Source organism: Caretta caretta, chromosome 1 (assembly GCF_965140235.1).
Source record: "Caretta caretta isolate rCarCar2 chromosome 1, rCarCar1.hap1, whole genome shotgun sequence".
Taxonomy (NCBI): Eukaryota; Metazoa; Chordata; order Testudines; family Cheloniidae; genus Caretta; species Caretta caretta.
This window is the reverse complement of record NC_134206.1, coordinates 192649315-192667328: the sequence shown is the minus strand read 5'-3', so window position 1 is coordinate 192667328 and position 18014 is coordinate 192649315. Positions and strand designations below refer to the sequence as shown.

The window sequence follows — 18014 nt, the reverse complement described above, 5'->3', positions numbered from 1 at the left end:
GATGGCCAACAGATCCTTCAGGTGAGGTTTACACAAATTAGATAAAAATATTGTTTTTTTGTGAAACCGGAAGAGACATGTACAGAAAGCAGTGAAAACATTTTTCAGGGAGACATGCCCTAAACAGGATCAATAGATAGCTACAAAGGAAATTACTGAAAAATGCACCATCGGTGACATTTGACTAGTAAGTCTTATCTGAGTGACTCATATTCTGTCACCAAGAAAAACAGGGCAATTCTTACTAGATAACAACTGTGGAAAGAGTAATTAAAAGAACCACGGAATTTCTTTTTTGTTCTAAAATATACAAATGAGTTTTCAGGTTAATAGCTTTTTTTTTCCTGCTGAGACAGCTCCGTTTTTCCAGTGTGTTTTTGATATGATATGATACATGTAGACACAGATATCTTTTCCTAGTAGAGAGACAGATCCAACTGATATGAGATTAGTAGAGGAAAGTTCTGTGAGAAAATTCACTTTCAGTAAGATCTAATCAAAACCATTTCATGTGTTTTCTCTTTTTTTAAAGCTATGTTAGAAAAAGATCTGTTAATTCTCATAAAGTTGCGGTGATAGTGAAGTGTTTCCTGAGGACAGTGTATCAACTGTCAAATTCTCCTCTCAGGGTATGTCTACACTACGGAATAAGGTCGAATTTATAGAAGTCGGTTTTTTAGAAATCGGTTTTATAAATTCGAGCGTGTGTGTCCCCACAGAAAATGCTCTAAGTGCATTAAGTGCATTAACTCGGCGGAGCGCTTCCACAGTACCGAGGCAAGCGTCGACTTCCGGAGCGTTGCACTGTGGGTAGCTATCCCACAGTTCCCGCAGTCTCCGCTGCCCATTGGAATTCTGGGTTGAGATCCCAATGCCTGATGGGGCTAAAACATTGTCGCGGGTGGTTCTGGGTACATATCGTCAGCCCCCCGTTCCCTCCCCCCCCCCCGTGAAAGCAAGGGCAGACAATCATTTCGCACCTTTTTTCCTGAGTTACCTGTGCAGACACCATACCATGGCAAGCATGGAGCCCGCTCAGGTAACCGTCACCCTATGTCTCCTGGGTGCTGGCAGACGCGGTACGGCATTGCTACACAGTAGCAGCAACCCCTTGCCTTGTGGCAGCAGACGGTACAGTACGACTGGTAGCCGTCATCGTCATGTCTGAGGTGCTCCTGGTCGCCTCTGTGAGGTCGATCAGGAGCGCCTGGGCAGACATGGGCACAGGGACTAAATTTGGAGTGACTTGACCAGGTCATTCTCTTTAGTCCTGCAGTCAGTCCTATTGAACCGTCTTATGGTGAGCGGGCAGGCGATACGGACTGCTAGCAGTCGTACTGTACCATCTTCTGCCAGGCAGCCATGAGATGTGGATGGCATGCAGTCCTTCTGCATCGTCTGCTGCCAGCCAAAGATGTAAAAGATAGATGGAGTGGATCAAAACAAGAAATAGACCAGATTTGTTTTGTACTCATTTGCTTCCCCCCCTCCCCTGTCTAGGGGACTCATTCTTCTAGATCACACTGCAGTCACTTACAGAGAAGGTGCAGCGAGGTAAATCTAGCCATGTATCAATCAGAGGCCAGGCTAACCTCCTTGTTCCAATAACAACGATAACTTAGGTGCACCATTTCTTATTGGAACCCTCCGTGCAGTCCTGCCTGAAATACTCCTTGATGTAAAGCCACCCCCTTTGTTGATTTTAGCTCCCTGAAGCCAACCCTGTAAGCGCCCCTCCCAGCGTCAGAGCAATGGCAAACAATCGGGCATCTGAGAGTGCTGTCCAGAGCAGTCACAATGGAGCACTCTGATGGGGCTAAAATATTGTCGCGGGTGGTTCTGGGTACGTGTCGTCAGGCCCCCATTCCCTCCCTCCCTCCGTGAAAGCAAGGGCAGACAATCATTTCGCGCCTTTTTCCTGAGTTACCTGTGCAGACGCCATACCACAGCAAGCATGGAGCCCGCTCAGGTAACCGTCACCCTATGTCTCCTGGGTGCTGGCAGACGCGGTACGGCTTTGCTGCACAGTAGCAGCAACCCATTGCCTTCTGGCAGCAGACGGTGCAATACGATTGGTAGTCGTCCTCGTCGTGTCCGAGGTGCTCCTGGCCGCGTCGGCTGGGAGCGCCTGGGCAGACATGGTCGCAGGGACTAAATTTGGAGTGACTTGACCAGGTCATTCTCTTTAGTCCTGCAGTCAGTCCTATTGAACCGTCTTATGGTGAGCGGGCAGGCGATACGGACTGCTAGCAGTCGTACTGTACCATCTTCTGCCAGGCAGGCAAGAGATGAGGATTGCTAGCAGTCGTCCTGTACCATCTTCTGCCGAGCAGCCATGAGATGTGGATGGCATGCAGTCCTTCTGCACCGTCTGCTGCCAGCCAAAGATGTAAAAGATAGATGGAGTGGGTCAAAACAAGAAATAGACCAGATTTGTTTTGTACTCATTTGCCTCCTCCCCTGTCTAGGGGACTCATTCCTCTAGGTCACACTGCAGTCACTCACAGAGAAGGTGCAGCGAGGTAAATCTAGCCATGTATCAATCAGAGGCCAGGCTAACCTCCTTGTTCCAATAACAACGATAACTTAGGTGCACCATTTCTTATTGGAACCCTCCGTGCAGTCCTGCCTGAAATACTCCTTGATGTACAGGCACCCCCTTTGTTGATTTTAGCTCCCTGAAGCCAACCCTGTAAGCCGTGTCGTCAGTCGCCCCTCCCTCCGTCAGAGCAACGGCAGACAATCGTTCCGCGCCTTTTTTCTGTGCGGACGCCATACCACGGCAAGCATGGAGCCCGCTCAGCTCACTTTGGCAATTAGGAGCACATTAACCACCACACGCATTATTCAGCAGTATATGCAGCACCAGAACATGGCAACGCGATACCGGGCGAGGAGGCGACGTCAGCGCGGTCCCGTGAGTGATCAGGACATGGACACAGATTTCTCTGAAAGCATGGGCCCTGACAATGCATGCATCATGGTGCTAATGGGGCAGGTTCATGCTGTGGAACGCCGATTCTGGGCTCGGGAAACAAGCACAGACTGGTGGGACCACATAGTGTTGCAGGTCTGGGACGATTCCCAGTGGCTGCGAAACTTTCGCATGCGTAGGGGCACTTTCATGGAACTTTGTGACTTGCTTTCCCCTGCCCTGAAGCGCATGAATACCAAGATGAGAGCAGCCCTCACAGTTGAGAAGCGAGTGGCGATAGCCCTGTGGAAGCTTGCAACGCCAGACAGCTACCGGTCAGTTGGGAATCAATTTGGAGTGGGCAAATCTACTGTGGGGGCTGCTGTGATGCAAGTAGCCCACGCAATCAAAGATCTGCTGATATCAAGGGTAGTGACCCTGGGAAATGTGCAGGTCATAGTGGATGGCTTTGCTGCAATGGGATTCCCTAACTGTGGTGGGGCTATAGACGGAACCCATATCCCTATCTTGGCACCGGAGCACCAAGCCGCCGAGTACATAAACCGCAAGGGGTACTTTTCGATAGTGCTGCAAGCTCTGGTGGATCACAAGGGACGTTTCACCAACATCAACGTGGGATGGCCGGGAAAGGTGCATGATGCTCGCATCTTCAGGAACTCTGGTCTGTTTCAAAAGCTGCAGGAAGGGACTTTATTCCCAGACCAGAAAATAACTGTTGGGGATGTTGAAATGCCTATATGTATCCTTGGGGACCCAGCCTACCCCTTAATGCCATGGCTCATGAAGCCATACACAGGCAGCCTGGACAGTGGTCAGGAGCTGTTCAACTACAGGCTGAGCAAGTGCAGAATGGTGGTAGAATGTGCATTTGGATGTTTAAAGGCGCGCTGGCGCAGTTTACTGACTCGCTTAGACCTCAGCGAAACCAATATTCCCACTGTTATTACTGCTTGCTGTGTGCTCCACAATATCTGTGAGAGTAAGGGGGAGACGTTTATGGCGGGGTGGGAGGTTGAGGCAAATCGCCTGGCTGCTGGTTACGCGCAGCCAGACACCAGGGCGGTTAGAAGAGCACAGGAGGGCGCGATACGCATCAGAGAAGCTTTCAAAACCAGTTTCATGACTGGCCAGGCTACGGTGTGAAAGTTCTGTTTGTTTCTCCTTGATGAACCCCCCCCCGCCCCTTGGTTCACTCTACTTCCCTGTAAGCTAACCACCCTCCCCTCCTCCCTTTAATCATTGCTTGCAGAGCCAATAAAGTCATTGCTGCTTCACAGTCATGCATTCGTTATTCATTCATCACACAAATAGGGGGATGACTACCAAGGTATCCCAGGAGGGGTGGTGGAGGAGGGAAGGAAAATGCCACACAGCACTTTAAGCACAGCACTTTAAAAGTTTACAACTTTAAAATTTATTGAATGACAGCCTTCTTTTTTTTGGGCAATCCTCTGTGGTGGAGTGGCTGGTTGGCCGGAGGCCCCCCCACCGCGTTCTTGGGCGTCTGGGTGTGGAGACTATGGAACTTGGGGAGGAGGGCGGTTGGTTACAGAGGGGCTGCAGTGGCAGTCTGTGCTCCAGCTGCCTTTGCTGCAGCTCAACCATACACTGGAGCATACTGGTTTGGTCCTGCAGCAGCCTCAGCATTGAATCCTGCCTCCTCTCATCATGCTGCCGCCACCTTTGAGCTTCAGCCCTGTCTTCAGCCCGCCACTTACTCTCTTCAGCCCGCCACTTACTCTCTTCAGCCCTCCACCTTTCCTCCCGGTCATTTTGTGCTTTCCTGCACTCTGACATTATTTGCCTCCACGCATTCGTCTGTGCTCTGTCAGTGTGGGAGGACAGCATGAGCTCGGAGAACATTTCATCGCGAGTGCGTTTTTTTTTCTTTCTAAGCTTCACTAGCCTCTGGGAAGGAGAAGATCCTGTGATCATTGAAACACATGCAGCTGGTAGAGAAAAAAAAAGGGACAGCGGTATTTAAAAAGACACATTTTATAAAACAGTCGCTACACTCTTTCAGGGTAAACCTTGCTGTTAACATTACATACATAGCACATGTGCTTTCGTTACAAGGTCGCATTTTGCCTCCTCCCACCGCGTGAACGGATTTTGGTTGAATGCCAGCAAACATACACTGCAATGCTTTGTTCTACAGTGATTCCCGAGTACGTGTTACTGGCCTGGAGTGGTAAAGTGTCCTACCATGAAGGACGAAATAAGGCTGCCCTCCCCAGAAACCTTTTGCAAAGGCAGAACCGCAAATGCCAGGGCAAAGTAATCCTTTCACATGCTTGCTTTTAAACCATGTATAGCATTTTAAAAGGTACACTCACCAGAGGTCCCTTCTCCGCCTGCTGAGTCCAGGAGGCAGCCTTGGGTGGGTTCGGGGGGTACTGGCTCCAGGTCTAGGGTGAGAAACAGTTCCTGGCTGTCGGGAAAACCGGTTTCTCCGCTTGCTTGCTGTGAGCTATCTACAACCTCCTCATCATCATCTTCTTCATCCCCAAAACCTACTTCCGTATTGCCTCCATCTCCATTGAAGGAGTCAAACAACACGGCTGGGGTAGTGGTGGCTGAACCCCCTAAAATGGCATGCAGCTCATCATAGAAGCGGCATGTTTGGGGCTCTGACCCAGAGCGGCTGTTCGCCTCTCTGGTTTTCTGGTAGGCTTGCCTCAGCTCCTTCAGTTTCACGCGGCACTGCTTCGGGTCCCTGTTATGGCCTCTGTCCTTCATGCCCTGGGAGATTTTCAGAAAGGTTTTGGCATTTCGAAAACTGGAACGGAGTTCTGATAGCACGGATTCCTCTCCCCAAACAGCGATCAGATCCCGTACCTCCCGTTCGGTCCATGCTGGAGCTCTTTTGCGATTCTGGGACTCCATCATGGTCACCTGTGCTGATGAGCTCTGCATGGTCACCTGCAGCTTGCCACGCTGGCCAAACAGGAAATGAGATTCAAAAGTTCGCGGTTCTTTTCCTGTCTACCTGGCCAGTGCATCTGAGTTGAGAGCGCTGTCCAGAGCAGTCAGAATGGAGCACTCTGGGATAGCTCCCGGAGGCCAATACCATCGAATTGTGTCCACAGTACCCCAAATTCGAGCCGGCAACGTCGATTTAAGCGCTAATCCACTTGTCAGGGGTGGAGTAAGGAAATCGATTTTAAGAGCCCTTTAAGTCGAAATAAAGGGCTTCATTGTGTGGACGGGTGCAGGTTTACATCGATTTAACGCTGCTAAATTCGACCTAAAGTCCTTGTGTAGACCAGGGCTCAGTTACATCAGTACAACTCTATTGAAGTCAATGAGATTGATAGAGAATTTGGCCCGTAGTTTGTGTGATAGGGTATACCACCCCTCTTGGTCCTATTGGGTTCCAGGGAGGTGGGTGGGCACAAGCTGGCTCATGGTTAAAGGTCCCTCCCCCAGTCTATGGGGAGGATCCACTGAGCTCGGGAACTCAAATGATTACGGGGGACAACAGAAAATATAACAAGGGCAGGTGTGAAGGTCAAAGGGTCAAAACAAAGGGACATTGAGCAGAGAACCCTGGATAGCACCCACTGCTCTTGGTCCTGAGGAGGGTATGGGGCCTGAACAGTGGCCCCATACCTGGAGGCAAGACCAAAACACCTTTAATTCTGTCAGGCCTGGAACCAGGTGTGGTTAAGTAGCTTGGGGAAAATGCAGCTGGGGCTCATTATCCTCTCAGGCCCAGGTGCTATGTACAAAAGGAGGAAGAGAAAGGCAGTGGCTGGTTCTTGGGAAAGATTAGAATCAAAGGAAGAAGGGACTTTGTCACTACATTGTGCTTAGACTATAAAGCATGCTGGCTTTTTACTTTGGGGTCTATTTGCCCATAAAAGGGAAGACTTTGATTTGGATTTCTATACCTTGGAAGGAGGACAACTAGGTGCCTTATTTAGGATTGGATTCATTGTATCATTGGAGGGAGAGAGAGAAAGAAAGAGAGCATGTCCTGTGATAGTTTGTAAGACATTTCAGGATGTGCCTGGATGAAAAGTAGCTGTGAAAACGTAAAGGATTGTTTAGGCAAAGAGCCTCACTAGAAATAAGTGAGCTGTTGCACTGCTCATACAGAGTAAACAAGCATTGGTGAGTGTGTGGAATCCTACATGTGAAATACTTGTTTAACAAAGTAATGCAGACTTCTAATTTTTTAAAGGAAAAAAAGTTAAACAAATCTTATCTTCAGCCTCCACTCCCTGCTTTTGGGGCAGAGGCTGGGAGTGCTGTTCGAGGGTCCCTCTAGCTGGAGTCTTCAGAGCAGTAGCAATGGAGAGGCATTTGCTGTCCTAAAAATCTACCTCAAAAGAGACTGAAAAGCCGGAGCTTTTCCTTTGGGGTGAATTCCTCCTCTTCCTCAGCTTCCTTTCTGCCATTTTGGGGAAGATATATTCATTCATATAAATCTTCCATAATGTAAGAACTGATCTGCTTTATGGGAAACAGTGGGTCTCAGTAAATCATAGACTGTCTCCACACTGGACAGGTACCAGCTTTCTGTTCTTACTCTGTGTGCTTTATTATAACTTCCTCAGTTGTGCTGTTTGTGCCTGTGGCACTTGGGGCACCATTGGCTGTGATGCCACAAACTGTCCTTAGAGTCTGAGAAATCCTATACACCCTACTGCCCCCCAAAACAAAATGCATGGCTCTCAACCTTCTTTAACCAATTTCCCCATTCTCGCAAAAATCCTGAGGTTAAGGCCAGGGCTGGATTTCCACCTTATGTGCCCTTACACACAGCACCTTTAGCTTCCTCCCTCCCCCCACCTACAGCTGACCTTCATGTCTTCTGTAAAAAATGAAACTTTTAACCCACTTTTTAGGCACCCCTAGAATGCTGGTGCCCCTAAGCATGTGCCTAATTGGAAATCCAGCCCTCGTTAAGGCAGATGTTTTCTCATATTCCTTAAGTCCCACTCCTTCTCTACTACACACACCCACCACTTCTCTGTGGAGCTAGCTCTGGGGGCCAGAGCAGCTTCTGGGTGGGGAGCGTGCTAAACAGCGTGGTGCTATGGGGCCACAAGTCCAGAAGGGAAGCAAGCGGCGTGGGGCTATTCAGGGTGCTGGCTGCTTCTAATGAACTATATTGTAGACAGAGGTAAATGTCTTCACTAGAGTGTGTCTTCTCACTCCCAAGAGCTGCCACCTTTTCCCCCTCAGTAGGATAGCTGTTCGCGTATTTAATCTTAACTTTGCTTCTGCTATTGTATTTTATTTCCAGAGGAGCCCCTGTGACTTCCTGTTGCTGCTTTGTTTTCACAGAACCATACCGAAGTCCCTGTGGTTTACTCAAGGTACAGTAATTTTTCTCTCTATACTTCACTGAACAGTGTCAGTAGCCTCTTCTCATAACCAGGATCCAGAGCTCTCAAATCTAGTGAATTTTGCAGGATATTGCACACATTAGCTGACTCAGGCTTGTGGGCTCCTAACCCCCAATGTTCTACTGCTGTCTAACAGATAACTGTGTAACCCACAAGCAAAGTGTGTGTCACATCCCCCTCTTGTGCCCAGTGCCCAGAGAAGATAAATTAATCCTTAGCTCAAGCGTAGGGGCCTGTGTTTAAGGTCTGTGACCTTCTTGATGACCCATATTGGGATGGGGTTTATGGTTCCACAAGATAGAACTAGTTTATTTAATTCACACAGTAAGAAAATGTAATCGAAAACATGTTTTATAGTTAAATATAATCTGTAATATAGGGTGGCATGCGGAACCCCTGCAGATGTTCCACATCTCATTTGTCACACATTTCAAGTTCTTATGTCATACTAGCAGGTTCAGCAGTTGACAGAGGAATGCTTTGCTCAGGGCAATATTTTAATTTGGCTGCAGTGGGGTGGGCTATGGTTCAGGTTTGATCTGGATTGGAAGGCACTGTAATTTAATGAAGCAATCTCACGAGATTTTGATCCTGAATAGCAAACCCCCCCCCCCCCCGAGATACATTCATGTGAATAGGTTTTCATTGTCCTAGCTGTTTGAGATCTCTGTCAGATGAGTTGTCACCAAAAAATCAATCCAGTCAGAACCAAAACTATGGTGGGAAGGCTTGCATCCAGATACTGAAGGTTAAACATCCCATAAAGTTCAAAAAAGTTTGACTATATGGTCCTCATTTGGCTCCTTTCCATTTAGTACACAGGCAAAAATTATTGCACTGAATTTTTCTTTACTGTATGTTATGTTTTGCTGCTCAGACTGAAAGTTGTTTAAATGTTTTTTTTCTAAATGTGGATTATCTCTCTAACTAAGTACCAAAAAATAATGATTAATTTTGACACTAAGAATAGAAGTCATGGGGCCCATTACAAAGAATTTCTTCTAAAAAATAACCCTTCAAAGATTTGAACTAAGTCACTTTGACCCATAAAACGGGCTTTTCATCCAATGGGTTATGCAAGATTTGGCTAGCAGTCATGGGAATCTGCAGAGATTATTTTAGAATAAAAAGGTATTAAAAATTACAAGGGGAAAAATTGTCTATTGAGGTACAGAGTTCAAATGAAGCATGTTTCCACATTCAGATGAGTATGCATGAATGCAAACTAATAAGCAAAACAGATGTATCTATTGTGTGTCTTGCTCAATTAAAGTGAGAACAAAGAATAAGAATTTTACCTACTTGATAGCAAGAAATCTCTCCATAAATAGGACACTTACTGTATTAAAATACCTTGCATGTGATGTTAGCATAAGGTCTTTATGAAAAGAGTAAAATTCCGGTTCTCATACGGTCATGTTGATAGCCAAGGTCTTAGATTCAGTTCAGTACCATGCAGATTATTGTTTTATTTATCTAACAGTAGCACCTAGGGGTCCTCATCAACATTACATGGGGGCCCTTTTATGCTAGGTGCTGTACATTCACATAGGAAGAGAAAATCCTTACCCTGAAGAGCTTACATCCTCAGTAGATCAAACCAACAACAGGTGGGAGAAAGGAGCTATTATAGGTTTCTTTATATTATGACTTTCTTAAATATTGTTGTAACACAAACGCATTTCAAAGCACTTTGGTACACAATTTTTAACAGCCCCTTAGCCTTCATGTTATTTCTTCTCTCTGCATTCCAGGATCCAACTTTCTTATAGCTTAAGGATAAAAGGTAATAAGCAACTGAGGTGCTTTTGAAAATAGGATTTAGGATCCCATGTCACTGAGATGCTTTTGAAAATTTTACACAAAAAATCTAAACTGGAGTGCCTAAATTTAGGCATCCAAATCTGTATTTAGGCATGTAAATAAAAGCGTCTTGGTTTTTCAGAGTCAGAGTATTTGGAGCTCCCATTGACTTCAGTGGAATTCGCGGATGCTAAGCACCTTGGACAATCAGGCCACCTTCATGTAGGTGTCCAAATACAGATTCAGGAGCCTAAATTTAGACATACACGTTTTCAGACTTCTGGGCTGGCATATTTAACAAAACATATAACGGTGTGTCGGAGATCTTGTATCTGAAGGTAGAGGTTGTGGTAGATAGTTTGGCACAAAATTACTTAGTTGCAGTGCAGAGAAGATTGTGAAGAACTTCAGAGGGACTCACATGAATGGACAATATGATAGATGAAGTTCAGTGTTGATAAACGTAAAATAATGCAGATTGGAAGAAAAAATTTAAACTGCTCATACGTATTGCAGTGTACTAAATTGACTGTATCATCTCAACTCAGTAAAGACCACTGGTCAATGTGCAACTGAAGTAAAACAAAAAAAAAACCCCACGGTGTTAGAATATGCAATGGTGTTGCCTCATGTGCAGCACTGGTCACCCCATCTCAGAAAGGACATTGCAGAATTAAAGGGAGCTGAAAATGATTAGAGGTATGAAAAGACTCTGATATGAAGAGAGATTGAAAAGATTGTGATTGTTCACCAAAGAAAATATGAGCAAGAGGGGGCATGATAAAAATATATAGAATAATAAATGGCCTAACGAAGGTAGAGAGTAGGTTCTGTTCTCCCTGTGTAATTAGCCAAGGGATGTTACATGAAAATAAAGTGTGATAAATTCAAAACTGATGGAGAGATACTTTTTCAGACAACACATAATTAGACTGTGGAACATATTGCAACATGATAATGTTGAAACCAAGAATGCCGTGAGATTGAAAGAGGTATAGGACATTTATACAGATAATGACAATAGCCAGAACTATTATAGTTCATGCTAACAAATAATTGTGGAAAGGAGAAAAAACTTCATACTTCAGGGTTGAAACCAAACTGTACTGTAGTTTAGGATGAAACCTTCATGATGTCAGATTATCCCATGTTCCTCTGAAGCACCTGATCCTGTATGGAGTCTATGCCTCATTTTGACTGTGGTGCTTTTCTCTGCGCGCTTGCCGTAAGATCAAGAGCATCAAGAACAAGTGATGGCTGCAGAGAGAGAAAACACAAAAACACAAAATAAATGAGTGATTTATATTTAGCATTTATCACACACACATTACATTAAAAGAACACTATTAAAATTGCAAAGCCAAGCACTCTGAAGTTAGGAAATGGCAGAACGAAGGGTGCCTGTGCAATCTTAATTTGGCTTCCTTTTGCCAATAGAGAAAAATGGGAGATGGGGGCACCCGTAGCATCGCAAGCAAACATAGATTAATATTGAACCAACCCAAAATCTAGCGTATCAACATTTCCAAATCAACATTTTTTTAATTCTCCATCCTGCAAACAAATAGTTCAACTTTTCATCCCGATTTGAGATGGAAAATAAATGTAAAAATATCTGAATTTCTCATGGGATAGAAATTTTTTGACCAGCTCTGTTCCCAAACTCTAATCCTTGGCCCACAGGGAGCAGGCTTACTCACAAGGTGCTAGCTGGGACGACAGCTGTTAAACTGTATTAAAATATTAAATGCTTTCCATGTAAGCAGTTGCTGTAATTACCACAAGGGTGTTACATGATCATGAATGGGAGGGAAGGACTCTGAGTCAGTCAAGGCATCCTTGATCCTAAGGGCATTAACATGTGCTGCATGCTATGAGCAAGTATGAGAACCACTGTCTTGACAATCATGCTAGGCCATTATTTCATACTGAGTGAGAGGAAAAAGCCTGCGTTTGTGAGTCAAACCCCATCATTTCTAGCAGCCTCTGGCTTTGTAGGTGAATGTCTTCCATCTGGCCAAGACCAATTACTAAACATGGGAAATCTGATGCTAGAAATGGTGGTGTTGACTCACAAAGGCATGCCATTTGGAAAACTGGCCAAAAAAACATCAGCGGAAGGAAGAAATCAGAGAGCCAAACATCTTGAGAATGAGGCATCTCAAAGACCAGGCTAAGAAACGGCTTTCATTGCAATTGTTCTCATTTCAATGGGTTCTGACTCAAGTTTTCCCCATCCCATCTGGTTTCTTCTTTCCTTCATGGTTTCTGGGTTTACAGACCATAGACTCTTAGCCCAGATCCCTAGCTGGGTAAATTAGCATTGCTCCTTTTGTCTTCAGTGGAGCTGCACCAATTTATGCCATCTCAGGATCTGGCTCTCTTGGCTTAAATGGATCATGCCGCTGAGGATCCATGGAGAAAAAAGGCTCGGTGGGGTTAGAAAAACATTTTTAAATAAGCATTCCTAATCTAATTCACCGAATGGACCCCAGGCAGTTCAGCTAGGGAGAGATAATAAGACAGAAAGTATCATATTACCTCTATATAAATCCATGGTATGTCCACATCTTGAATTCTGTGTGCAGATCTGGTCACCCCATCTCAAAAAAAAAATGTTGGAATTGGAAAAGGTTCAGAAAAGAGCAACAGAAATGATTAGGGGTATGGAACAGCTTCAGAGATTAATAAGACTGGGACTTTTCAGCTTGGAAAAAAGATGACTTGAGGGGGAATATGATAGAGGTCAATAAAATTGTGACAGGTGTAGAGAAAGTAAATAAGAAAGCAGTGCTATTTACTCCTTCACATAACACAAGAACTAGGGGTCACCAAATGAAATTAATAGGCAGCCATTTTAAAACAAAAGGAAGTATTTCTTCACCAAACTCTTAGCCAGAGGATGCTGTAAAGTTCAAGACTATAACAGGGTTCAAAAAAGAACTAGATAAGTTCATGGAGGACAGGATCATCAATAGCTATTAGCCAGGATGGGCAGGGATGCAAAACCATGCTCTGAAGTGTCCCTAGCCTCTGTTTGCCAAAAGCTGGGGAGGATGGATCACTTGATGATTACCCGTCCTGTTCATTCCCTCTGAAGCACCTGACATTGGCCGCTGTCAGAAGACAGGATATTGGGCTAGATGACATTTGGTCTGACCCAGAATGGCTGCTCTTATGTTCTTATCAACTAGCTATGTCTGGTTAAAATATTATTAATTTCAAACCACAGACAATTATTTAAATGTATTTCTGTCCTTCCTCAATGCAATGATACCAGTTATGAGTTTTATTCTCCCTTGTGTTGTTTCAATATCAGGATGTTAAATGCAACTTTTCCCCCCTTTTGTCTATGCTACTACAGTATCTGCAAAGAACAAGCTTGTTCATAGCCAGTGCACAAGCACTGTGGTGAGGATTGGGGGGAGCGGTTGAATCTGATTCCCAGTGGTTCCAAGCAGGTATTCTTTTATTGTGTTACATTTTTATAAGTGCTAGAACAGAGGCAGGCTGGGGAAAAGCATGAAGCAAGAAAGAGGGCAGCCTGAAATGCCAGAAAGGTTGAGGGTTGACCAAATTAATTTGACTGCATTGGCTCTCTCCATGGTTAGCATAGGGCAAGTATTCCCTTTGATGAACTCAGAGCACTTCACAAAGATTAGTGTATTAGCTATGGAGAGGTTGCGTTTTTTGCCAAAAGTTTCAAAATCAACTAGTCAGTGGCAGTGTGGGGGAACAGAACACAGGAATCCTAGCCATGGATTGGGACTCAGGAGACCTGAGTTCTCCTTCCTGGTTCACCACTGGCCTGCTGTGTGACCTTAGGCAAGTCATTTCACCTCTCTAGACCTCAGTTTTCCCATCTGTAAAATGGGGAGAATGATGCTGACCACCTTTGTGAAGCACTTTGAGGTCTATTGATGACAAGTGTTATATAAGAGCTAAGGGGTATTATTCCCTCGTGGGGGTTCTTCCGCTGACTCTGTCTTTAATTAAGAGAGGCATGTAGAGCTGGAAAGAAGACTCTTAGTAACCATACTCCTTACACTCACTTTTATTCCTTACACTAATTGGGCCAAATTCTGCCAGAGATTGTCATGTGCAACCCCACTGACTGTGATAGGCTTGTACTGACTGTAAATCATGGAGGAGTTTGGCCCGTAGGGTGAAAACTCCCCCGTGACCCAGTCAAATAGGAGGTAACCTTTTCTTTCTCATGATCAGAATTAAGTGGACTGAAGCCCTTGTAGACTGAAGAGAAACATCAGCTGCTGCTCTCAGACATAGAGCAAGTGCCAGCAATTCCCTGGCATGTTCTGTGATTTGGGGATGGGGGGGGAAACGGGACCTTTTTTAAAACAGCCAAAAATGCGGTTTAATTTTGGCTTTTTGACTCTCCACCTCCAATTCCCATAAGTCTGGCAGTTTTTACAGCATGTTGTTATCTCTGATATTGGGGGAAGTAGAAATGGTTGGAAAGTCGCTTTTTAAAGGATGTACTGTTATGATTTTATTTAATTGCTTATATTTTGTATTAATCTTTCTGGCTGTTAGAGATAAGGCTGCAATTTAACATCTTCCTGCAATTGTCCTTCCTCGCAAGCTCTCAGCTGCTGAGCAAGCTGTTTTATCAGACCATTACCAATGTTGTGTTCCCAAGGAATTTCCCACTTCTAGCCAGGTTGTACAATCTCTCCTAAAAATGTTCTGGGTGTGGGCAGAGGAGGTGGAGGCTAAGGGCTGGAATCAAGAAATATTATTTTGCATGATGCATCTTAAATTTCACCCTGATCCTCCCCCTTCCCCCAATCTTGTTGAAAAAAACACCGTGTTACTCATACATCATAATTGGCTGCCCCTCCACCCCTACAATAACCCCCTTCCTTTGTAAACCACAATAGGGAATGTCTCTTACTTCTTAAGAGGGATTTATAATACAAGTCCCCCCCCCCCAGTTAGATTACCATGAATAGTGTGATTCCCTTCATCCATGTGGTTTACAGTAACTATCCGCTTACAATAATTTAATTAACTGCAGAGCATCTGCCAGCTGATAGCTGTAAACTAGAATGGCTTAACCAGTTGGAGAGGTCTTCCACTCTGAGTCTGGACTCGCTGGACCAAATTCAGACATGGTGTAAAGCAGGTGCAGGTCAATGAAAGTCAGCGTTGCATCACTCTCTGATGTCTGCCTGAATTTAGCCAGGTTATGTGCACCTGACATATTACTATAGCTGGACTGGGACCTTGGTAGTCCATAAAAAGCAGGCATGCTAGCTGAGCCAAAAGCATGCTTCTCCTTGGTTAAACCACTAGTAATCTTGCTATGAGCTATGTGAGCCCTGGAAGTCTGGATGTAATAGGAACAGGGCAGGATTTCTTATTGGCAAGGCTCCACTTAAGCTAGTCATAATGGCCCGACCATTTCATTCTCTCCTCCCACTTAAAAAGAAGAAGAAAAAAAAAGGACTCACTGCCTCCTTTTTCCTCTTCCCTTTCTTCTGCTTAATTTCACTTTCCATCTGTTCCTCCGGGAGGCTATTCCATGCTCTGCTGAAGAGAACTTTTCTGTTCCTGCTCCCACAACGGAGTAAGACAGGGAGGCAAGAATACTGCCGCCTCAGGAACGGGAAAGGCACTGCAGCCTCTGCCACTTGCTAAGGCAGAGGCAGGTCCGCACCAGGACTCGTAAGCTATTTGAGGAAACCTTTTCCTAGAGATTTGTAAAAGAAAGGCCTTCACTTATTAAATCACAGGGGGGCACTGGGGCTGTGGAAATTGCAGTAGCAATATGGAAAATGAGAGTGTGGTTCATAACGGAGTGTTTGAAGGAGCAGATGTGATCCTAGAAGAATGAGATGCTGGAATATCATGTGGGGACAATAAGCTTGAGGCATCCAGATTGCAGCTATCAGGGTATTTGTTCCCCAGGCCTTGGGGGAGAAAAATATTGATCCCAGGGAGAATGGAGATGGAGGTGTAGATCCCCCCACCTACTCCTCCCTCATCCATCCTTTTGTTTAATTTATTTTTAACCGAACAGAAACTTGGAGGAAAGAGACTTCAGTGTTGAAAAACTTGTCTTTGTTTCTGACAAGTTATGCTGGATCAGAGAAGTCTAAATCCTGATAGGAGAAAGACACACAGATCTAATTATCATCTCATGAGAAAATCAACAGTTAAAACTGTCCAAGTTTACAAAGGAATCAAAAATAAAGTGTCCACAGAGCAGGATGAGTAGAGGCACAGACAGCAAAGAGACAAAGTAGTCAATAGACTTTCCCTAACAGGTAACTTTTATTGAGAGAATCTTTGGGACAGAGTTTGCATTTTCTTTCAAATCACAAACATTTGCTTTTAAAAAGTCTTCGTGTGTTTTTCATTGGAAACTTGACCATGTTGGGATGGAGTAGCTGGGAATTGTAAATGGTCTTTCATCTTCACAGTTCTTTTTTAATCTCAAGATAATTAATGACCGATTAATTTGAAGTATAGGCTAGTCTGGACACTCTCTAAGGACTTGTTAACATATGGAGCTATTTAGGAATAGCTGTTGAGGAACAGATATTCCTGAATAATTCCATATGTGAACACTCTTATTCTGGAATGTGAGTTCCTTGCTCCTGTTTAGTTCATTGGTTCAAGTAAAACAGGATGAGGCACTCATATTCCAGCATAAAAGTATATAATATATAAAAACTTATAATATATAAATATATTATTATTTAAATATATGAATTATTATAATTATTGTTATTCATATTAAGCATATTGTTTTTAATTTTTATTATTTAATAATTTGTAATTATTATAATTATTATATACATATATTATTATATTATAATATTTTATATATTATATAAAAGCATATAATATATAAAAGCATATAATAACATTTAACATTCCTGTGGTGGGAAGAACACCTCAACAGCCCAACACTGTGGCATTTAATTTCAGAAAGGGGAACTATGCAAAAATGAAGAGGTTAGTTAAACAGAAATTAAAAGGTACAGAGACTAGAGTGAAAGCCCTGCAAGCTGTATGGACGCTTTTCAAAGACACCATAATAGAGGCTCAACTTAAATGTATACCCCAAATTAAAAAACACAGTAAAAGAACTAAAAAAAGAGCCACCGTGGCTTAACAACGATGTAAAAGGAGCAGAAAGAGATAAAAAGGCATCTTTTAAAAAGTCGAAGTCAAATCCTAGTGAGGTAAATAGAAAGGAGCATAAGCACTGCCAAATTAAATGTAAAACTGTAATAGGAAAAGCCAAAAAGGAGTTTGAAGAACAGCTAACCAAAAACTCAAAAGGTAATAACAAAATGTTTTTTAAGTACATCAGAAGCAGGAAGCCGGCTAAACAACTAGTGGGGCCCCTGGACGATCGAGATACAAAAGGAGCACTTAAAGACGATAAAGTCATCGCAGAGAAACTAAATGACTTCTTTGCTTCAGTCTTCACTGCTGAGGATGTTAGGGAGATTCCCAAACCTGAGCTGTCTTTTCTAGGTGACAAATCTGAGGAATTGTCACAGATTGCAGTGTCACTAGAGGAGGTTTTGGAATTAATGGAGAAACTTAACAGTAACAAGTCACTGGGACCAGATGGTATTCACCCAAGAGTTCTGAAAGAACTCAAATGTGAAATTGCGGAACTATTAACTATGGTTTGTAACCTGTCCTTTAAATCAGCTTCTGTACCCAATGACTGGAAGATAACAAATGTAATGCCAATATCTAAAAAGGGCTCTAGAGGTGATCCCGGCAATTACAGACTGGTAAGTCTAACATCCGTACCGGGCAAACTAGTTGAAACAATAGTAAAGAATAAAATTGTCAGACACATAAAAGAACATAAGCTGTTGGGCAAAAGTCAACATGGTTTCTGTAAAGGGAAATCATGCCTTATTAATCTA

The 18014-nt window shown here is 43.9% G+C and overlaps 1 protein-coding gene across 1 annotated transcript in view; it reads left to right on the top strand.

The window, feature by feature from the left end:
• The window catches only part of LOC125645155 (OX-2 membrane glycoprotein), a 143551-nt gene that overhangs the window by 72031 nt on the left and 53506 nt on the right, over positions 1 to 18014 (top strand). The window contains exon 8 of the transcript XR_007359221.2: positions 8190 to 8262. The gene's annotated coding sequence lies outside the window, so the exon portion shown is untranslated. The remainder of the gene's footprint in view (positions 1 to 8189; positions 8263 to 18014) is intronic.